This window comes from Mobula birostris, chromosome 18, assembly GCF_030028105.1.
Source record: "Mobula birostris isolate sMobBir1 chromosome 18, sMobBir1.hap1, whole genome shotgun sequence".
Classification (NCBI taxonomy): Eukaryota; Metazoa; Chordata; class Chondrichthyes; order Myliobatiformes; family Myliobatidae; genus Mobula; species Mobula birostris.
The window spans coordinates 32,241,852-32,260,624 of NC_092387.1; the positions used below are offsets into that span (position 1 = coordinate 32,241,852).

General features: G+C 41.3%; 1 long non-coding RNA gene across 1 annotated transcript in view; it reads left to right on the forward strand.

Annotated features, from left to right (window-relative positions):
* Window positions 1-2,544: 2,544 nt before the first annotated feature.
* The window catches only part of LOC140212032 (uncharacterized), a 34,298-nt gene continuing 18,069 nt past the window's right edge, over window positions 2,545-18,773 (forward strand). The window contains exons 1-2 of the long non-coding RNA XR_011889626.1: window positions 2,545-3,212; window positions 4,044-4,204. This is a non-coding gene — a long non-coding RNA (uncharacterized lncRNA). The remainder of the gene's footprint in view (window positions 3,213-4,043; window positions 4,205-18,773) is intronic.

The window sequence follows — 18,773 nt, forward strand, 5'->3', positions numbered from 1 at the left end:
GGAATAAATGTTGGCTGAGGACACCAGGAGAACCATTGCTTTTTAAATAGTGTTGGACAACTATTCTGGACAGTTATATTAAGATCTCTGGGGGATCATACCTGGAACAACAAAAGCAACAATAGACATGTTATTCAAAACATTTGAGATATTACGGTGCTCGCTTGAGAATAGTTAGGGACAGAATTTCAAAGAATCAAATGCGGAGGTGGATGACAAAATAGAGGGATCTATTAGAGATGCAGAAGGAAAAGTGGGTCAGATGCAGGGGACACATCCAAGAGTGCAGAGAGGTAAACGCTCATGCAAATGGCCATAGTGAATGCACTGAAATGCCAACCAAGGTATGAGCTCACAAACTGAACTCACAAATTGAACTCACAATTTTTTTTATCCAGAGTAGGAGTGTTGCTAACAAACTAAGTAGCCAATTACTCCCACTTAAACTCAGTATAATGGTTTTGTGACCTACACTTTAATTTTGCTACTTATTTATTTTATTGGCAATAAAATTAACTGTGTATTCCTCGGTGTGTTATATCCCACATTTGTCTTTGTTTCTGTACTCAGTTTCCATAGCTCATGTGCCATTGACAGGGCAGCAATTGTCATCTGAGCCCCTTGATTCTCTTCTTCTTCCATTAACCAGTGTCTTTAACACAACATAATTTATAGGAATCTTGTCGCACATAAATAATTTCTATATTTGGCAAAGTATATCTGACTCTGCGGCAGGCTAGGGATGGGTTGAATGTGTGGGGAAAAATTAAGTAAATGGAGCTTAATATGCGAAAGTGAGTTCATGCACTTCACTAAGAAGATGCAGAAGGCAGACCATTATTTAAATGAAGAGATACCTAAAATGAACCGGGTACAGAGGGATTTGGGTATGAGCTGCACAGTGGTGCAGCTAAGGGAGCTGCTACCTTGCAGCTCCAGCAACCTGGGTTCAATATTTGTCTCTGTGGAGTTTGCAAGTTCTCCCAGTGACTCTGTGGGTTTCTTTCAGGTGCTCTGGCTAGCTCTTGTGTCCCAGAAAAGTAGAGTTGTTAGGTTAATTAGTGACTATCAATTGTCCCAAGTGAGCCGGTCAATGTTAGAATCTGGAGTGTTGGGAATATGGGGAGGGAAATAGGTAAGAGTGTGATTTGTAGGAATTGATTCAATAGACTTGGGGAAAGGCCTGTTCCTGTGCTGTATTACAAAAAGTTGGCAGGTAGTTGGAAAGACAATTGGTATACTGACCTTTATGGGAGTTAGAAATAGAGAAATCCTGTTACAAGTGTATAGATTGTTAGTGAGGCCACACCTGGAGTTCTGTGGATAGCTTACCTCCCCTTGTTTAGAGAACGGGAACTTGGCATTGGAGGCAGTCCAGAAGAGATTTATTTAGCTACTTCCTGGAATGAGAGCTTTATCCTCTTTCAGGAAACTAAAAAAGCTGAGTCCAAACTCTTTTAAGTTTAGAAAAAATAAGAGGTAATCTTATTGAAACATATAGGATCTTAACGAATTAGCAGAATTAGCCATCTCCTTATTGGGCAAACACACCAGGGATGCAGTGCTGCCGGAGCACACCGGAGAGCCGCTCCGGCACCTCTGCAAAAAAAAAGTCAAAATAAACAAGCGGGGAATTTAACAGCGGCCGCATATTAAATAGAGGGAGTTTTACGGAAGCGGGGGTTGGGGAGAGGGGGTGGTGGCTGGTGGGGAAAATACCACTAATAATGCAAATGTATTAGGATATTTGATCATTTTTGGCGAAATCCTGGTGCTGTGACTGTTCTTATTTAAGTATTTGTGAAATTCGTCCTTGCTCGACCCCTTGTCCCAGCATACCCCGCTGTAGCCTCCCACCATTTCACAGATCCTCAGTCTCTCTCCAGCATTCGTTGTTTGGCCATTGTTCACTGAGAAAATAAAAATCTTAGATCTTTTGAAAAGTGGCATGCCGCTTGCCGAAGTGGGCCGTAAGGTCGGTAAGAACGAATCGAGCATTCGCACAATAAAGCAGAAAGAAACTGAAATTCATGGATGTGTTAGTGCTACCCCTACAACGGTAAAAATGGTCTTTCTGGTCCATGATAAAGTGGTTGCAAAGACTGAGAAAGCATTAAGTTTGTGTCTAGAGGACATGTCACAGAAGCATATCCCTGTTGATGCAAAATTATGCGCGAAAAAGCACAGCCTCTATGAGCCCTACTGTGAGGGGGTTGAGGAGAGCGAGAGGAAGGAGTTTAAGGCTAGTAAGGGATGGCTGGCTAGCTATGTAAAGCACTATAGTCTCAAGAACTTAAAGATCACGGGAGAATCGGCATTGGCTGATGTACCAAGTATCCTATTGTGGAGCCGAATGAAGTACACGCTTGAAGTCTCTCAGAAAAAAAAATGCTGATCACAATCTATCAAAAGCTCACATTGTTGCTCTAGGTGTTGAAAATATAGCTAGTGAAGATGCTCTTGGAAAATTATGTGATACCATGAATACTTCGTATCTAAAGGCGACCTATTCAATTTTTTGTTCTGCATATTATTTAGCTCAGATTTATAGACCATACTCTGATCGCTTTGGGTTATTGGAACTTCAAAAAAAATGGTATTGATATTGGAATTGGACTGCATTCCCACAATAGTGCTACAGGGATAATTAATCACATAGCCATTAATATGAAAAAGAAAATTTGCCAGCATATCAAACAGATAAATGGTAAATTTTCTGTTCTCATTGATGAATCAACAAGCCTGAGGGTTAAGACTGCCCAATAGTTTATTTGAAATGTGAAAGTGATAAGGAAGGTGATCCCCATTTTATGTTTTTAGATCTAATTGAGCTGCCTGATCAGAAAGCTGCAACTATTGCTAAATATCTATTGAACTGTCTCAATAACCATGGGTTTGATGACTCTTACTTGAAACAGAACCTTGTAGCATTTGCTGGCGATGGGGCAAGCATAATGCTTGGTGTCTGGTGTTGCTACAATTCTCAAGGAACATTACCCTGATGTGATAATTTGGCCCTGTCTTAATCACAGATTAGAACTTGCGGTAGGTGTTTCGGTGAGAGAAGTTCATGGAACAAATCATTTTCAATCATTTATGGACAAATTGTACTCTGTTTACAGTAGATCACCTCTAAATCAAAAGGAACTGTCTGAATGTGCCTCTCAACTAAAACAACAAATTTGCAAAACAGGCCACGTTCTGGACACCAGGTGGGTAGCTAGCTCGTTTCGAACAGTTTCAGCAGTGTGGCAAAATTACGAAGCACTGTGTTTTCATTTTGAAAAAGCAATGAAGGATGAAACAAGATCTGGAAGTGACAGAAAAACCTATAAAGGTCTGTTGAAAAGACTCTCTTCAGAACAGTTTCTATTGGACTTAGCTCTAATGTATGACACATTGCATGAACTTGGTTTACTGTCAGAGTGTTTACAGAAACACACTTACTACGATTGTTTATGCAGACAAACTGATCCAACAGAGCATAAGATCACTGCAAGGACTGAAAGAGCAACCTGGTACAAAAACTCTAGAAGCTCAAGAGACAGTTGAAAAGGGGAAGTTTGGAGAAATTACCTTAATAAGCAAAAAAAAATTGTCTCCATTAATTATTTACAGTTTCTTAATAGTCTTATAAACAATTTGCAGCACCATATGTTCATGGCAACATCCTTGAAAAGTTCTCAAACTTCTAAACCTCGAAGTATGTTTGAATCCCTGCTAAATGAAATATGTGTCCTTGATAAAGATAACTGGCCCGCTGAAATACCGCCTAATTATGGAGAAGCTGCGATATCATCTTTCTGTAAGAGGTTTAAGCTTTCTTCTTCCTCTGTAATAACTGCCGTCAGAGATTATGTGGAGGATTGTGGATGCAGCATCCCCTAAGATTTACGCCCATTACTGAGCTGTTCACAAGTTATTCCTATTAGTACTGTTGAGTGTGAGAGAGGATTCAGTCACATGAACTTGATAATAACAACAACACTCTCAAGAATTCTCATAAATCATGTATCAACACTTATGGTTGTTAAACTACACAGACCTCTAGTTCAGTGAAATCCAGAACCGTATGTCACATCATGGCTGTGGTACTCCAGATCAGCAGATGACACCAGGACAAGAGTTGCTTCAGACCCCCGAACACATATTATGCCTGACCCTTTGTGGAAATTGTTGTGAAACTTCTCATTGGTGGCATTTGGTAAGTAGGTAAATACTTTTTAAGTTGGTAAAATACATGATTACCATCTTTTTCTTTACTTGCTTGATAATTATATTTAATGATAATTAGTGAATACAACCGTGCAATACTTTGTCATATTATTAAATTAAGTATTATATGTTTTATTGTACCATTTATACACTGAAATGTAGTGATAGGCTATAATCTTGTTCATGTCTTAACTATCACTATATTTCTGTGGACCTCTGGAATTCATATATTTATTTCACCTTGGTTTAGTGCTTGACATTATAAGAAGCCCTATTCATATATATATGTCACACCCAATTTGTGTACCTGGTCATTACATGAATGGGGCAAGGAGGTTGCCCGGTATATGAAATGAGCAGATACACAGATTGGGTGTGACATATATATAGAGGGGATATAGGAAATGGCAAGCATTTTTGTCATCTCCGGCACCTAAAAAATTAGCACTACACCCCTGAAACACTCCATCCCTGGAACAGGATAGGGAGTCTTTGCTGCCCTCCCTCTATCTCTTTTTTAAGTAACTGTGCACTGTCTCCCATGGTGTGGTCTCACTATGCCTGGTACAACCTTTACACCTGTACTCAAGTATTTATCTAACAAATCATTTGTCCTTGCAATTGCTCACTGCACCTGCATGTTAGAGTTTCAGTGATTTGTGTACTAGAAGACCTAAATCTCTTTGAATATCAGCATTGCCTATTATCTCATCATTTAATACATGCTTCACACTTTACCACATTATGTTCCATCTGGCACAATCACTCTTGCTGCTTGTTCACATCACCTTAAACCTTCTTCGCATCCTTCTTTCTCTTCACATTCTGATATCGCTTTTCATCATTTGCAAGCATGGAAATATGACATCTGGTTCCCTTGGCTAAACTATAGATTGCACATTTCTTGAATCCTGTTTTTTTTTAAATTATTGGGTGTGCAGATGAATGGACTCAACTGAAATATCACCTGTCCACTCCCCACTCCAGCTGTTGCCTGACCCACTGAGTTCCTCTAGCTATTTGTGTTTTTTTTTTGCTCAACATTTCAGCATCTGTGGTCATTTGTGTTTACTTTTCAATTTATCCTATCAGCATAGTTTCCTTAAAGGGAAAATCTTGCCTGACAAATCAGTTGGAATCCTTTGATGAAATAACAAGCAGGATGGACAAAAGAGAATTGGTGGATGTTGTGTACTTGGATTTTCAGAAGACCCTTTACAGGGTGCCACACATGAGGTTGTTTAACAAGTTAAGAGACCCTGGTATTACAGGAAAGATTCTAGCATGGATAAAGCAGTAGCTGATTGGCAGGAGGCAAAGAGTGGGGATAAAGGGATCCTTTTCAGAGGGCTGCTGGATACCAGCGGTGTTCCACAGGGGTCTCTGTTGGGTCCACTTCTTTTTCTGTTGTCTAATTTGGATGACGAGGTCGATGGTCTTGTGGCCAAGTTCGTGGATGATATGAAGATCGGTGGAGGGCAGGTAGTGTAGAGGAAGCAAACAGACAGCAGAAGACAGATTAGGAGAATGGGCAAAGAGGTGGCAGATGGAATACAATGTCAGGAAGTGTATGGTCATGCACTTGGGTAGAAGGAATAAAAGCATTGACTATTTTCTGTGCCCTCTGGTCCCAGTCTCCCCCACCAAAGGAAACATCCTCGTCACATCCACTCTGTCTAGGCCTTTCAACATTCGAAAGGTGCCTTATACAGCCTCAGCATTACATCTTTGCTTTTATATCCTAGTCCTCTGGAAATGAACGCTGACATCGCATTCGCCTTCCTCACCACCGATTCAACCTGCAAATTAACTATCAGGGAATCCTGCATGAGGATTTCCAAATCTCTTTGCACCACGGATTTTTAAATTTTCTCCCTAAGATTAACACTCTAACTTCATCCTTCCTTCAGCCCATGTCGTTGGTACCAGTGAGGACTACAGCTTCTGCCACTCACCCACTTTTTCAGCATGTTCTGCAACCGCTCACTGATATCCCTGACTCTGGCACCAGAATCGGAACGAAGCAGGTTTATTATCAGTGTCTTGCATGACATGACATTTGTTGCTTTGCCGCAGCAACACAATGAAAAGACTTAAAATTTACAAAAAATTACAAAATAAGTAACTAGTGCAAAGAACAAGAATGATGAGGAGGCAATACATGATTCTGCAGCCACATCTATTTCCACAGAAGCACCTATCTTTCTAAATACTCAACACCCAATCGCTAATGTTCTTGTGCAGCTAATGCACCCATGTTTGGAACCCCAAGTGCACTCTCTCAGGAAACACCACCCTCATCAGTATCCGAAAGGAAGGTCGTTCTAGTGAACTGCGGCATGATCAACTCACTAACCATGTCCTCCACAAAGTTCTCAGCTTGTGTAGGTGTGCTAGTGATATCAGCCATTGCTCCTGCTCCAGAGTTCGAGCTTTTGATCCTGAAAGGGTGACTGCCTCTGTAACCATGAGCATCACAATGTTACACGTGACCACGGGACGCACATTCTGCTCAGCTGAGCTGCACTGGCACTCCGTAATCCTGCAGTTCAGTTTATAAAGCAGAATTTAAACCATGAGAAATGCTCACCAGTCACCATCATGCTTTGAAATCACTGCTAGTGCTCAGTGGCCGTTTGTTCTGATCCCTGATCCAGTACGTCCACTCCCATTGACCCGTCACTGTTCACACCCATTTATAGGCCTTTTGCTATTGATTCCTGCCATGTCCACTCTGCTGTCTTTGGTAAGTTTCCTACCAACGTAACCAGCTTCTCCGCTGTGCTGTGTGCAGCATTGTCCAAAAGTCCATAAACGTATCAGCCTAGAAAGGTACTTGCACCGGTTTTCTGGTATAAATATGGTTTAAGCAACTTTTGTAATGCTGTCGTGAAAAATTCTACAAAGATGTAGTATCATTTCAAAGGTTGTGCGCTCTTATTCATGTAACATCTGCTCAGTTACAAGTTGGATTTCTTGCAGTACGGATCCTCACAGCAGATCTTAAAGTGCAAGCAATTTGAGGAGTTACTCTACAAGAGGTGTCTTTCTGCAGCTGGAGAGTGTTAACAAGAAATGAGTATGTGCTACAGTGATAGAAGTAGGAGAGCTTGACTGAGTTCTCCTAGGAAGGTGTGATACAGGGAAGTATCTGTCAGGACTGCACACATTAGCTTATTCCCACCTTTGCTATGAAAGGGACATTAACCTGAACATGAAGTTTCCCCACTGCTTTTAATGACAGCAAAATGTCAGAAGGGATGCTTACAGGGATCTAGGTGTAAAGTTTCTGAGACACAGGGTACTTTGAAAGCACCAGATGCACAGGGTTTAGCAGAGGTTTTCGGATCCAGTTCGATGTATGTGGGAATGAACTTTTGGGACGGAGTTTGCCAAGACATTGTTCCCACAAGAAGGGTGCCTCTCTCTGTAATCTGTGTAGGTGAAGGGCAGGCAACTATGTCATTTGTCAAAGGCCGTTGTCCTGTTTTTTTATTTGTCTCTCATTGAGCAAAAATGGAACCATTTCCTTTGCTACACTACGTCTTCTGGCAATTCGGCCCATTAAAATTTAGAGTGGAACCTGATGCAGCCAGCGATGGATGTAGTGACCAGAGTGCAGTTTGGGTCAGCTTAATGTTGGCTGGATTTATAGAGGGCTCTGCACTACCTACCTACACATGCAGGAAAGATGGGCCTGCCCTTTTATGCAATGTCTCTCCAGAGTCCACAATATCAATAAAAGCCACTTTTTCAGTGAGTGAATGGTGTCAGTCTTCATTTTGATCAGGAATTGAAAATTTTTCTGGAGTTGAATTTTGGGTATTGAAGACCTATCTTACTTTGAATGAACTATACACCAGAGAAACAATGCCAGGAAGATGACAAGCAGCACCACTCACCCAAAGCATGGAGAAGGAGGAGAGTGAGTGGTAGGAGCTGTCATCCACGCCTCTAGTTTTATTTAGTTATAGTTAGTTATAATATATTTGTTATAATACTACTTGTATAGGATTATTAGTAGTAATACTGTTTATTCTTATTAAAGGTATCTCCTTATGGTACTAATGCTGTGTTAACATGATTCCTCACACATCATCTTTTACCATCTTTATGCTTTGACAAATCTCCAGCTCAGGATCCATTGTTTATTTTCTAATCAACAGAATCAGTTTACCAGCAAAGAATAAAGCACCAGAAGTCCTTAGTTGTTCCCATTTGACATCTTCACTCTAAGCACGCTGATTCATGTTTCTGGCTGATGTCCTATGCGACTGCACTATTGTCACCTGTCAATCCAAAATCACAAAGTGCAATTTTTCCCATTTTAAAAGCACTTTTCCTGCAAATTATTGTTGTAATCTTGTGCATACTTTTTGCCAAAAATTGGTATATTATTTCATTTTCAAATTTGAAACATTTTTAACCCATTATATGAACATAGTACGGCTTTTTTTTTAAAGACTCAGTGTGTTCTATTACACTGGGAAGTGACGTTGAACTTTATCAGAAGTTGTATGTTCTAAAATATTCCCTCTGGGTGGCAGTATATACCAACTTACAGCTGGGAATTATGCCTGTGTAGATGTTCAATTTTTAACATTGATTTTTGAAATTTAAGAACCAGCATTAGTATCAGCAGTGATCCATATATGTCCCACGGTCCTCAAGGAAGTGTTGCCCTCTGAATGAGGTGTTGAACTACGGCCTCTGTCTAATAGCTGAGATGGTTGTGGAAGATCCCACAGCATTGCTTTGAAGAAGAGAAAGTTAGTTCTCCTGATGTGCTTTATCCATGGATTAATTTAACCAGAAACTGTAGATTATCAATGCCCCAGCATTGCTTGGGATGTAATTTGGATGCATCTTTGTCCATTACAACATCAGGAGAAAATCCAAGGTGAGATGCTTTGGGGTCTCCTGAGCTGGGGAACAGTACTGTGCAAACCCTCATCCTTAATGTGAAACGATAAGGTTTTGAATAGTAACAAGTCCAAGCTGCCGACTGATGTCTAACAAGAAGTATTTCATCCAATGTCAACAACTCCAGCATTCATCACTTTTCTGCTGCCTCCCAGTTCTCCGGCTTGTGGTCCAACGTGATAGGCAGATGACTGGGCAGAATGAAGCCATGATTGTTGTCTTCCTTTCCCATTTAGCACTTTGGTCCTGCAGGATGTGAGATAGCTGATGAGGCCACTGTGAGGCAGGAGCTTTTGTGCTTGCTTTGTCATTTACACTGGCCTTCCTTCCATCTGCTCTTAATGCCAGGACTCAGGGTTTTCAATACCATCCTAAATGCTCTTCCTCCGTTTTAGCAGTCAAGTGCCAAAGTTTTTGCGAATTTTGCACTTTCTCAAGGAATATTTAAGAATATCCTTGAAGATTTTATTCTGTCTGCCTGATAATGTCTTCCCACGGTGGAACTCAGAAGAGTGCATTTGTTTCCATAGTGTAGTGATATGCATGGGAATGATACATCCTGACCAAAGGAGGCAACTGAGTGTATTTTGAATCCAGTTGTTCAAAGTGTTGACTTGGGAGAACTCACTGATGTCAGTTCACTTACCCAATGCTCCACTGGAGAGAAGATACAGAAGTTTGAGAACACTTGCCACCAGACTCAAGGACAGCTTCCATCCTAGTGTTATCAGACTCTTAAGTAGACATCTGATACAACATTAATGAATTCCTGGTTTCTTAATCTACCTTGCCAAGGCCCTTGCATGTTACTTGTGTACCCAGAATGCACTCTCTCTATATCTATATTCTGCATTCTGTTTTTCCTTTGTACTATCTTGATGTACATATGCATGGGATGATCTGCCCGGATGGCATGCAGGCAAAAGCTTTACAATGTACCACATGACAATCGTAAACAATTACCGATTAGCAATTCATTAGGAAGATTCAGTGTTAGTTGCACCTCTCCACTGTTTGCAGTGAGGTCTCAGATGTATGGGGAAGGACAGGAGGGCAGGGATTAACTGCTGTCTGGTTAAACAGTAGGTTTTATGTCAGATTTAAGGTCAAACACCTTTAAAGTCAGTTGATTGAAGGCTGTGCTTGTGCTCTGATGGCCATGGTAAATTTCATCTTCAACGTCTGCCGTCAGCGAGACTTCCAAAGTAATGGATGCTGCAGCCAGTGTAATTGCTGCCTCACATCCCCAGAGAGCCAAGTTCAATCTTGACCTCTGGTGCTGTTTGTGTTGTTCTGCACCTTCTTCCTGTGACTATATTGGTTTCGTTTGAATGCTCCAGTTCCCTCCATCATCCCAAATTTTTGCACATGGAGGAACACACGCATTCGCAGGGAGGACATACAAACTGTTTACAGAAGCTGCTGGTATTGACCTCTGAACTCTGATGCTCCGAGCTATAATAGTGTCATGCTAACCGCCACACTATCGTGGCACCAAAGGCAAAAATCCTTTCTGACCAATTCAAGTGAATCTTTCAGAGAGGCAAAAAAGAGTTTCAATGAAGGTACTGCGGTTGATGTTATTTACAGCGAATTTATTAGGATTAGAACTTTATAAGATCCCATATGGCAATCTGGCTTAGAAAGGGCCCAAGGCAAGATGGTAAACTTGATCCAAAATTAGTTTGGTAATAGCGGGGAGAGGGCAATACTGGAGTTTTGCTTTTGTAATTGGAGTGCTCCGACTAGGAGGTGGCACACAGAGATCAGTGTTGGGACCCATACCGTTTGCTGAATAAATTAATTAATTGGATGTGAATATGGGAAGTATAACTAATATGTTCATAGGTAATATGAAGGTTGGTCATGTTGTTGACATTGAGAAAGATAATTAGGCTACAGAATGACATTGATTAGCTATTAAATGGGTTAATATTGACATGCAAAGTGAAACAAGTTTGAGGACTAATAAGGTTGGGACATACACAATAAATGGTAGGGATCTAGGCCGTATTAAGATTTGAACACTGGATTTATGTTCAAGAGATCCTGAAGGTAGGTACATCAGTCACAGCAGGTAAGCAGCACAGGTCGGTTAGTCAGTTAAGAAGATATATGGGATTCTTGCCTTTATTAGCCAGGGCACAGAGAATAAGAGCAGGAAGGTTATCATACAACTTTATAACACATTTGTAAGCTAAAATATTGTGTACGTTTCTGTTGCCCCACTGATGGAAAGATATGATTGCCCTGGAGATGGTGCAGAGAAGATTCCTGGTGGGGGTGGAGCATTTCACTTATAAGGGATTGGATACGGCTGAGTTTGTTTTCCTTGAAGCTGAAGAGGCTGAGGAAGAACGTGAATGTAGTATGCAAATAATGAGGGGCAAAGATAGGGTAGATAGTAGGAAGCCTTTCCTCATAGCAGAGGCTGTCCAGAACCCGACGGCATAGGTTTAAGACAAAGGCTAGAAATTTGAGAGGGATCTGAGGAAGAAATATTTCACCCAAAGGGTGATTGGAATCTAGAACACACTACTTGAATGGTTAATGGAGATGGAAGCTCTCAAAGATTTAAACTTATAAAGACATACATTTGGATCTCCAATATATAGTAATCTACAGACTAAGCCCTGGTAAATGAGATTAGTTATACCTGAGGTTAGAAGTAGGGACATTTGCTGATGACTGTACAATGTTCAGCACCATTTGCAGTTCCTCAGATCATGAAGCAGTCCACATCCAAATGCAGTAAGACATTTTACAATATCCAAGTCTGGGGTGAGAGGTGCCAATTAACATTCACACCAGGCAATGATAATGTCCAACAAAAGAAATTCCAGCTGCCACTCCCAAAATTCAATCGCACTACCATCACTGAACCCTCCAGTGTCAATATCCTGGGGTATCACTGTTAACCAGAAATTGAACGGGACTAGCCAAGTACACAATGTGGCTACTAGAGTTGGTATGAAAGTAACTCAGCTTCTAGCTTGCTGAAGTCTGCCCACCACCTACTAGTCTAGTTGACTGATCAAGACTGCTCCATTACAATCGCAAACAAAAGAAAATCTGCAGATGCTAGAAATCCAAGCGACACAAGAGTTCTGCCAAAGGGTCTCTGCCTGAAACGTCAACAGCACTCTTTTCAATAGATGCTACCTGGTCTGCTGAGTTCCTCCAGCATTTTGTGTGTGTTTTTCCGTTACAATTCTCTGTCAAGAGATATGACTTCTCTGTCCAGATATATGCCAATGGACTCAGGACATTGGCTTGATATTAAGTGAAATTAGTAGCACGTATCGATGCCCAGTGATTTCATGAAACTGAGCACATGATTCTGGGTAGTACAGCAGTAATTTCTGCTGGAGACAGTTGTTGAATTAATCAGGATGCTGCTTCTTTAATGTAAGGTTCAGCTATGCTGATAGGTGTAGCCCAGGCTAGCCTGGCATTGCATGTCAGAGAGTCTGGCAAACTGAGGGAAAAGAAATCTACTTAGCTCTTGGTCATCTGGACTATTGCTTGAGTTACCACATTGGATTCTTGTCATTCTTATTCCTGATCTTTGTGTAACAGGAGAGCAGAAGAATGACTCTGTGTACCTGCTGATGATATTCGAGTGTGATCTCTGGCTAAGAAGGTGGCACTCTTGGCTCTGGGTCAGTAGGGAGCTGGTATTGGCCTGTTGCAGCAGCTGCCTTTTGGGTGAGCCAGCAAAATGAAGCCCTAACCATCTTACTGAATCTGTTGGGGCAGGCAACATCTGTAAAAAGAGAAGTACCACTTTATTAGTATGAACTTGGAAATGTTGTAATTTTTGACTTGTAAATCTTGAACATCTTATTTTTAAGGTAACTTTTTTTTAATTCTTTCTTTTCTTCTAATATTTGTATATATGTGCACTTGTAATGCTACTGTGCCAATATAATTTCCTTTAGGATCAATAATGTATCTCTCTATCTATCTAAATGACAATAATATTTCAGGTCCATATACTTCATCAGAATGGTCATTGAGTTCTGATGAAGGCTCCATGATCTGAAGCATTAACTCTGTCTCCACAGATGCCGCCTGACCGGTTGATTATCTCTAGCATCTTCCTTTTCAATCAATGATTCTTTTCAGGGTGTTGCTTTGAAAAATAGCCCTGCTGCCTTTTATTCTGATTGTGTGGCCAACTTTAATTCTGATGGCGCTGCCACCCACCGTTAAATTTAAAAGTCAGTAGGACCACGTGAGGAGAGCAGCCATTTTGTTTTGGTGGGGGCTTCTAGTCAGACTGAAGCACAGTTACACAATCTTGAGTTGTCTTTTCTTGGTTTGCACCGTCGTAAATCATAGTCTGTAAGTGTTGGTTTAGTTCGTAAAGGAAAGCACTATCTGAACAATATTTTGTGTTAATATTACGTAAAGGTTTATTCCCAATTATCAATATAGTGTTTGACCAGCCTTGGTAAATAATTTAATGAATGCTTACATGATATTAATCTTCTTGCATACTTTAAAAATTTACTTACGCATGTTGTGTATAATTTTGGATATTTTACATGTAAATCTAGCTACATATATTCCTAATTTCTTATGAATGTCTGACTTAATCATTACAAATTTGCAGCATTAAGTACTTTTGGTATTTTTCTGGGTCATTCTCAGTTTTACTCTTAATCAACGGTCTGTGTGTGTGCTGCCCAAATGAAGCACCTGGAGCATGGAAGTCAAAGCTATTGTAAAAGCAAAAGAAAGGCATACAACAAAGCAAAAATTCGTGGGAAGATAGAGGATTGGGAAGTTTTTATAAACCTATAGAGAGCAACTAAGAAAATCATTAGAAGGGAAAGGATGAAATAGGAAAGCAAGCTAGCAAATAATATCAGGCTACATCCTGACTCCCATGTTCAGTTGAGCGGAGTTTGGCTTACAGATGAATTGTCTCCTTCCTACTTCACACACAAGAAGTGCAGTAGAGTAAAAAGATGAGAACGTGGCTAGCCAGATAGCGTACGAACAGTCGACAGCGGTGAATTACAAGCATTGTGGATGAGAGGTATTCAAAACACACAACACCACAGGAAAGAGGGAGCTCAACAGACGGAGCATCTGACAACAGTTCTCGTTGCAGTTCATTGCGATCGTGCAGATCCTCAGTTGGAGCTGCAGCAGCACAATCAAGAACGAAGGCAGAGGCTGCACAAGCACACGCCACAGCTGCAGAGAGAGAAGTTGCCATTAAAACAGACAAGGTTCAGCTAGAGACTAATTTGGAAGCTCTCATCTTCAAAAAAGGGCTTCAACTGCTATCGGCAGGTAGTGATACTGGAAGCAGCAGCAGAGCAAGAAGCTGAGAAGAAAAACCCTCCCCGCAACAATACAGGGCACACATGAACATGAGAGTGATTATGTCAGGGATCAAGCCAAATGTCTGAGCCAGAAGTCTGAGTCTGCCTGCAAGACAACACAGAATCAATGGTCACAACACTCCATTCAATTTACCTCTCACACTTCCCCTAACCCTTTGGAAAAAGACAGCAATCAGCACACTCTAGCCAATGGTCAGCTCTCCCCTCTTCGTAAGTTGCTTATAGCAAAGCTCAGGAATACATAATCCTGCACATATGTTACACTACTCTTACCTGTCCAGCAGTAAACAAGGAATTCCTCAGTGGTTAAAACAGAGGAGACAATGCCAGGATTTGACGGTAATGATCCACACTGACAGCCAAGGTTTAACATGCCTCAGTACAAACGTAGTTTAATAGATGGCCATCCAGTCTTCCATCATGATGAATGTGGCAAAGTATCTGGCACTCAAAGAGCTTGTGAGCAGCAGCCTATCACACTTTGATGACTGTCCAGAAAGTTATAGAGCATGGAAGTCATCTTTTAGTAACTGAATCTTACTGCTGGTGAGGAATTGGACTTGCTGTCAAATTGGCTTGGAAGGAATCTTCAAACTAGAGCAGTTCATGTAAATGACCCGGCTACAGCTTTAAGAATGGCTTGGGACAGGCTCAACAAATATTACAGTGTGCCAGAGGTAATAGAAAGCACAGATTTCAGGAAGCTGCATGGCTTTCCAAAGATTTCAAATAAGGTTAACTTAAAGTTAAGGGAACTTGGGGATCTGATAATAGAGCTGCTTTCAGCAAAGGAAGATGGTTACCTGCCAAGCTTCACTTACTTAGGTACTGCCCACAACATTAGTCATATTGTTGAAAAGCTGTCACATACGATGCAAGAGAAATAGATTTCTTTTCTTTCTTCACTGATTCTGTCAGCCAACAAGATAAAATAAGAATGGCCCCAACTTCGCTCTCCCCAGCCAGAGCTCATCGTGGAGCAGGAAGTCTCCGCTGAAGCACACAAACATTAGGACTCCAGAGTCAGTTCATAAGGCCAAAGTCTCCCAACCTACAGCTCAGAATGAATTTCTACTTCAAGATAGCCCAGAAGAACATTGCCATATTCATAATAAATCTCACCCATTGCAAAAGTGTTGTGATTTTAGGTTAAAAACCACTGAGGAATGCAAGGCTTATCTGAAAAAGCAAGGGATTTGCTGTTCTTCACTATCACATCTCACAAGTACCTGCAAGGTCATATTAAAGAGTAATGAATACAGCAATGGCAGTCATGTTACAGCTCTACATCCTGGTCCTCCTCCCTGGTCATCCAATGCTTCAGATCACTCTTCAGAGCACGGCGGGAAGGAAGAGGAAGAAACTCTGCTGCCTGTGAACACTTTATGCACAGAGGTTTGTAACAGCAGTCTAGCCAATAAATCCTGTTCCAAGATATGCTCAGTAAATGTGTATCCAAAAGGGCAACGAATGAATGCTTTCAAGATATACTCTATGTTCAATGAGCAGAGCAACAGATCCTTCGCCTGGTTTGATTTCTTTAATCTGTTTGGTATCCATGGCGATTCAACATCTTAAAGAGCCATGCTAGTGTAATGGAGAGATCAGGGAGAAGAGCGATGGGTTATCAGATTAAAACATGGAATGGTTGCATTAATCTTACACTTCTTACACTAATTGAGTGTAATGACATTCCAAACAATTGCAAAGATATATTGACACCTGAGGCTGCTCTCTATCACACCCACCTCAAGTGTCTTGCTGAACAGATCCCACCTCTAGACAATAAAGCTGAAATCCTACTAAATCCTCTTGGGAGAGAAACGCTCACTGCAGATAAGATGAGGAAGCATATCAATGGTCCTGGTCATGCACCCTTTGCACAGAAGCTAGATCTAGGATGAGTCCTCATTGGTGATGTGTTTTCAGACAACACCCACAGGCCCACTGTTCACAGACTTAAAACTAACATTTTAGAAAACAGGAGGCCTTCACTGTTCAACCCTTGTACAAGCCATGTTAACCTTAAAGAAAAAGTAAATTCCATTTCATGGCCTCAAAATGGTCTCACACAAAGTGTTATTATCAATAGAACATCCCAGAATAGCCTGGCTCCTGAGGAAGATGTGGCAGACGCTGGGCTTTGGCAGAGAAAAGAATTAGCTAAATGGAGCTTCTCTAACCAAAGCCCAATTGCTAGGCAAAACTGCAGGGGAAATCCAGGGTATGATGGAAAATCTCCGAAGACTAATGGAACTGGTACCAGAAGTGAAATTATATCTGGGTAGCCATCAAGATGCAAAAGGTATGTAGAAGAACAACAGTGTGATCAGATAGCAGTAAATGGAGAGAATGTCAACATAGTGTATTGTGTAGAGTGTGTGGTTTACAATGGCCCAGCAGCAGTCCAAAATGCGGTGAGGGACTCCAAGGTGCAGAGATATATCAATAGCCAAGGCTGCACTTGGGAGTTTAATCCACCATACTCCTCACGTATGGATGGTGCATGGGAGTGCATGATTGGAATGTTGAGGAGAATCTTTGACTCTATGCTGATGCGCACAGCATATTCCATCTTAAGTCATGAGGTTCTGTGCACTCTCATGGCAGAAGTAATGGCAATTATCAACTCAAGGCCATTTCTCCCACTCTCTGCAGATGCAGACACACCTTGCATTCTTACACCTACTATACTCCTCACATAAAAACACAGTGCTCTGTCCCCAGCTGGAGATTTTTCAGAAAAGGACCTCTTTAAACAGCAATGGCATCAAGTACAGACTTTTGCTGATCAATTCACTGTGGAAGACATTAACAGTATGCCTGATGATGTAGTGTGTGAAGGAAGAGTAGTGGGTGCAGTTACTGTTACAAGAGAGAAGGTGCTCAAAAAACTGAAAGACCTAAAGGCACCCAGACCGGAGGAACTGCAGCCTAGGGTTTTGAAAGAGGTAGTGTTAAAGATTGTGGTGGCATTAGAAATAATCTTTCAAAAATCATTGGACTCTGGCATGGTGTCAAAGGACTGGAAATTACCAATGTCACTCCACTCTTTAAGAAAGAAGGAAGGCAGCAGAAAGGAAATTATAGACCAGTTAGCCTGACCTCAGTGGTTGGAAAGATGTTAAAGTCAATTTTTAAGGATAAGGTGATGGAGTACTTGGTGACACAGGACAAGATAGTACAAAGTCAGCATGGTTTCTTTCAGGGAAAATCCTGCCTGATGAACCTGTTGGAATTCTTTGAGGAGATTATAAGTAGGATTGATAAAGGGGATGCAGTGGATGCTGTATATTTAGACTTTCAGAAGACCTTTGACAAGGTGTCACACATGAGGCTGCTTACCAAGTTAAGAGCCCATAGTATTACAGGAAAGTTACTGTCATGGTTAGAGCGTTGGCTGATTGGTAGGAGGCAGCAAGTGGGTATAAAAGGATCCTTTCCTGGTTGGCTGCCAGTGACTAGTGGTGTTCCGCAGGGGTTGGTGTTGGGACCACTTCTTTTCATGCTGATTTTAAATGATTTACATGATAGAATAAATGGCTTTGTTGCCAAGTTTGCAGATGATGCAAAGGGCAGGTAGTGTTGAGGAAACAGGTAGAATGCAGAAGGATTTAGCCAGATTAGGAGAATAGGCAAGAAAGTGGCAAATGAAATACAGTGTTGGAAAATGCATGGTCATGTGCTTTGGTAGTAAGAATAAAAGTGCGGATTATTTTCTAAATGTGGAGAAAATCCAGGAATCTATAACGCAGAGGGACTTGGGAGTCCTTGTGCAGGATACCCGGAAGGTTAACCTGTAGGTTGAGTCAGCGGTGAGGAAGGCAAATGCCATGTTAGCATTCATTTCAAGAGGTCTAGAATACAAGAGCAAGAATGTGATGCTGAGGCTTTATAAGGCACTGGTGAGGCATCACCTTGAGTATTGTGAACAGTTTTGGGCCCCTCATCTTAGAAAAGATGTGCTGGCATTGGAGAGGATCCAGAGGAGGCTCACAAGGATGATTCCAGGAATGAAAGGGCTATCATAAGAGGAACATTTGATGGTTCTGGGTCTGTATTCACTGAAATTCAAAAGGATGGTGGGGGGGGGGGGGATCTCGTTGAAATCTTTCGAATTTTGAAAGGCCTAGATAGAGTAGATGTGGAAAGGATGTTTCCCATAGTGGAGAATCTAGGACAAGAAGGCATAGCCTCAGGATAGTGGGGCTCTCTTTCAAAACAGAGATGCAGAGAAATTTTTTTAGCCAATGGTGAATTCGTGGAATTTGTTGT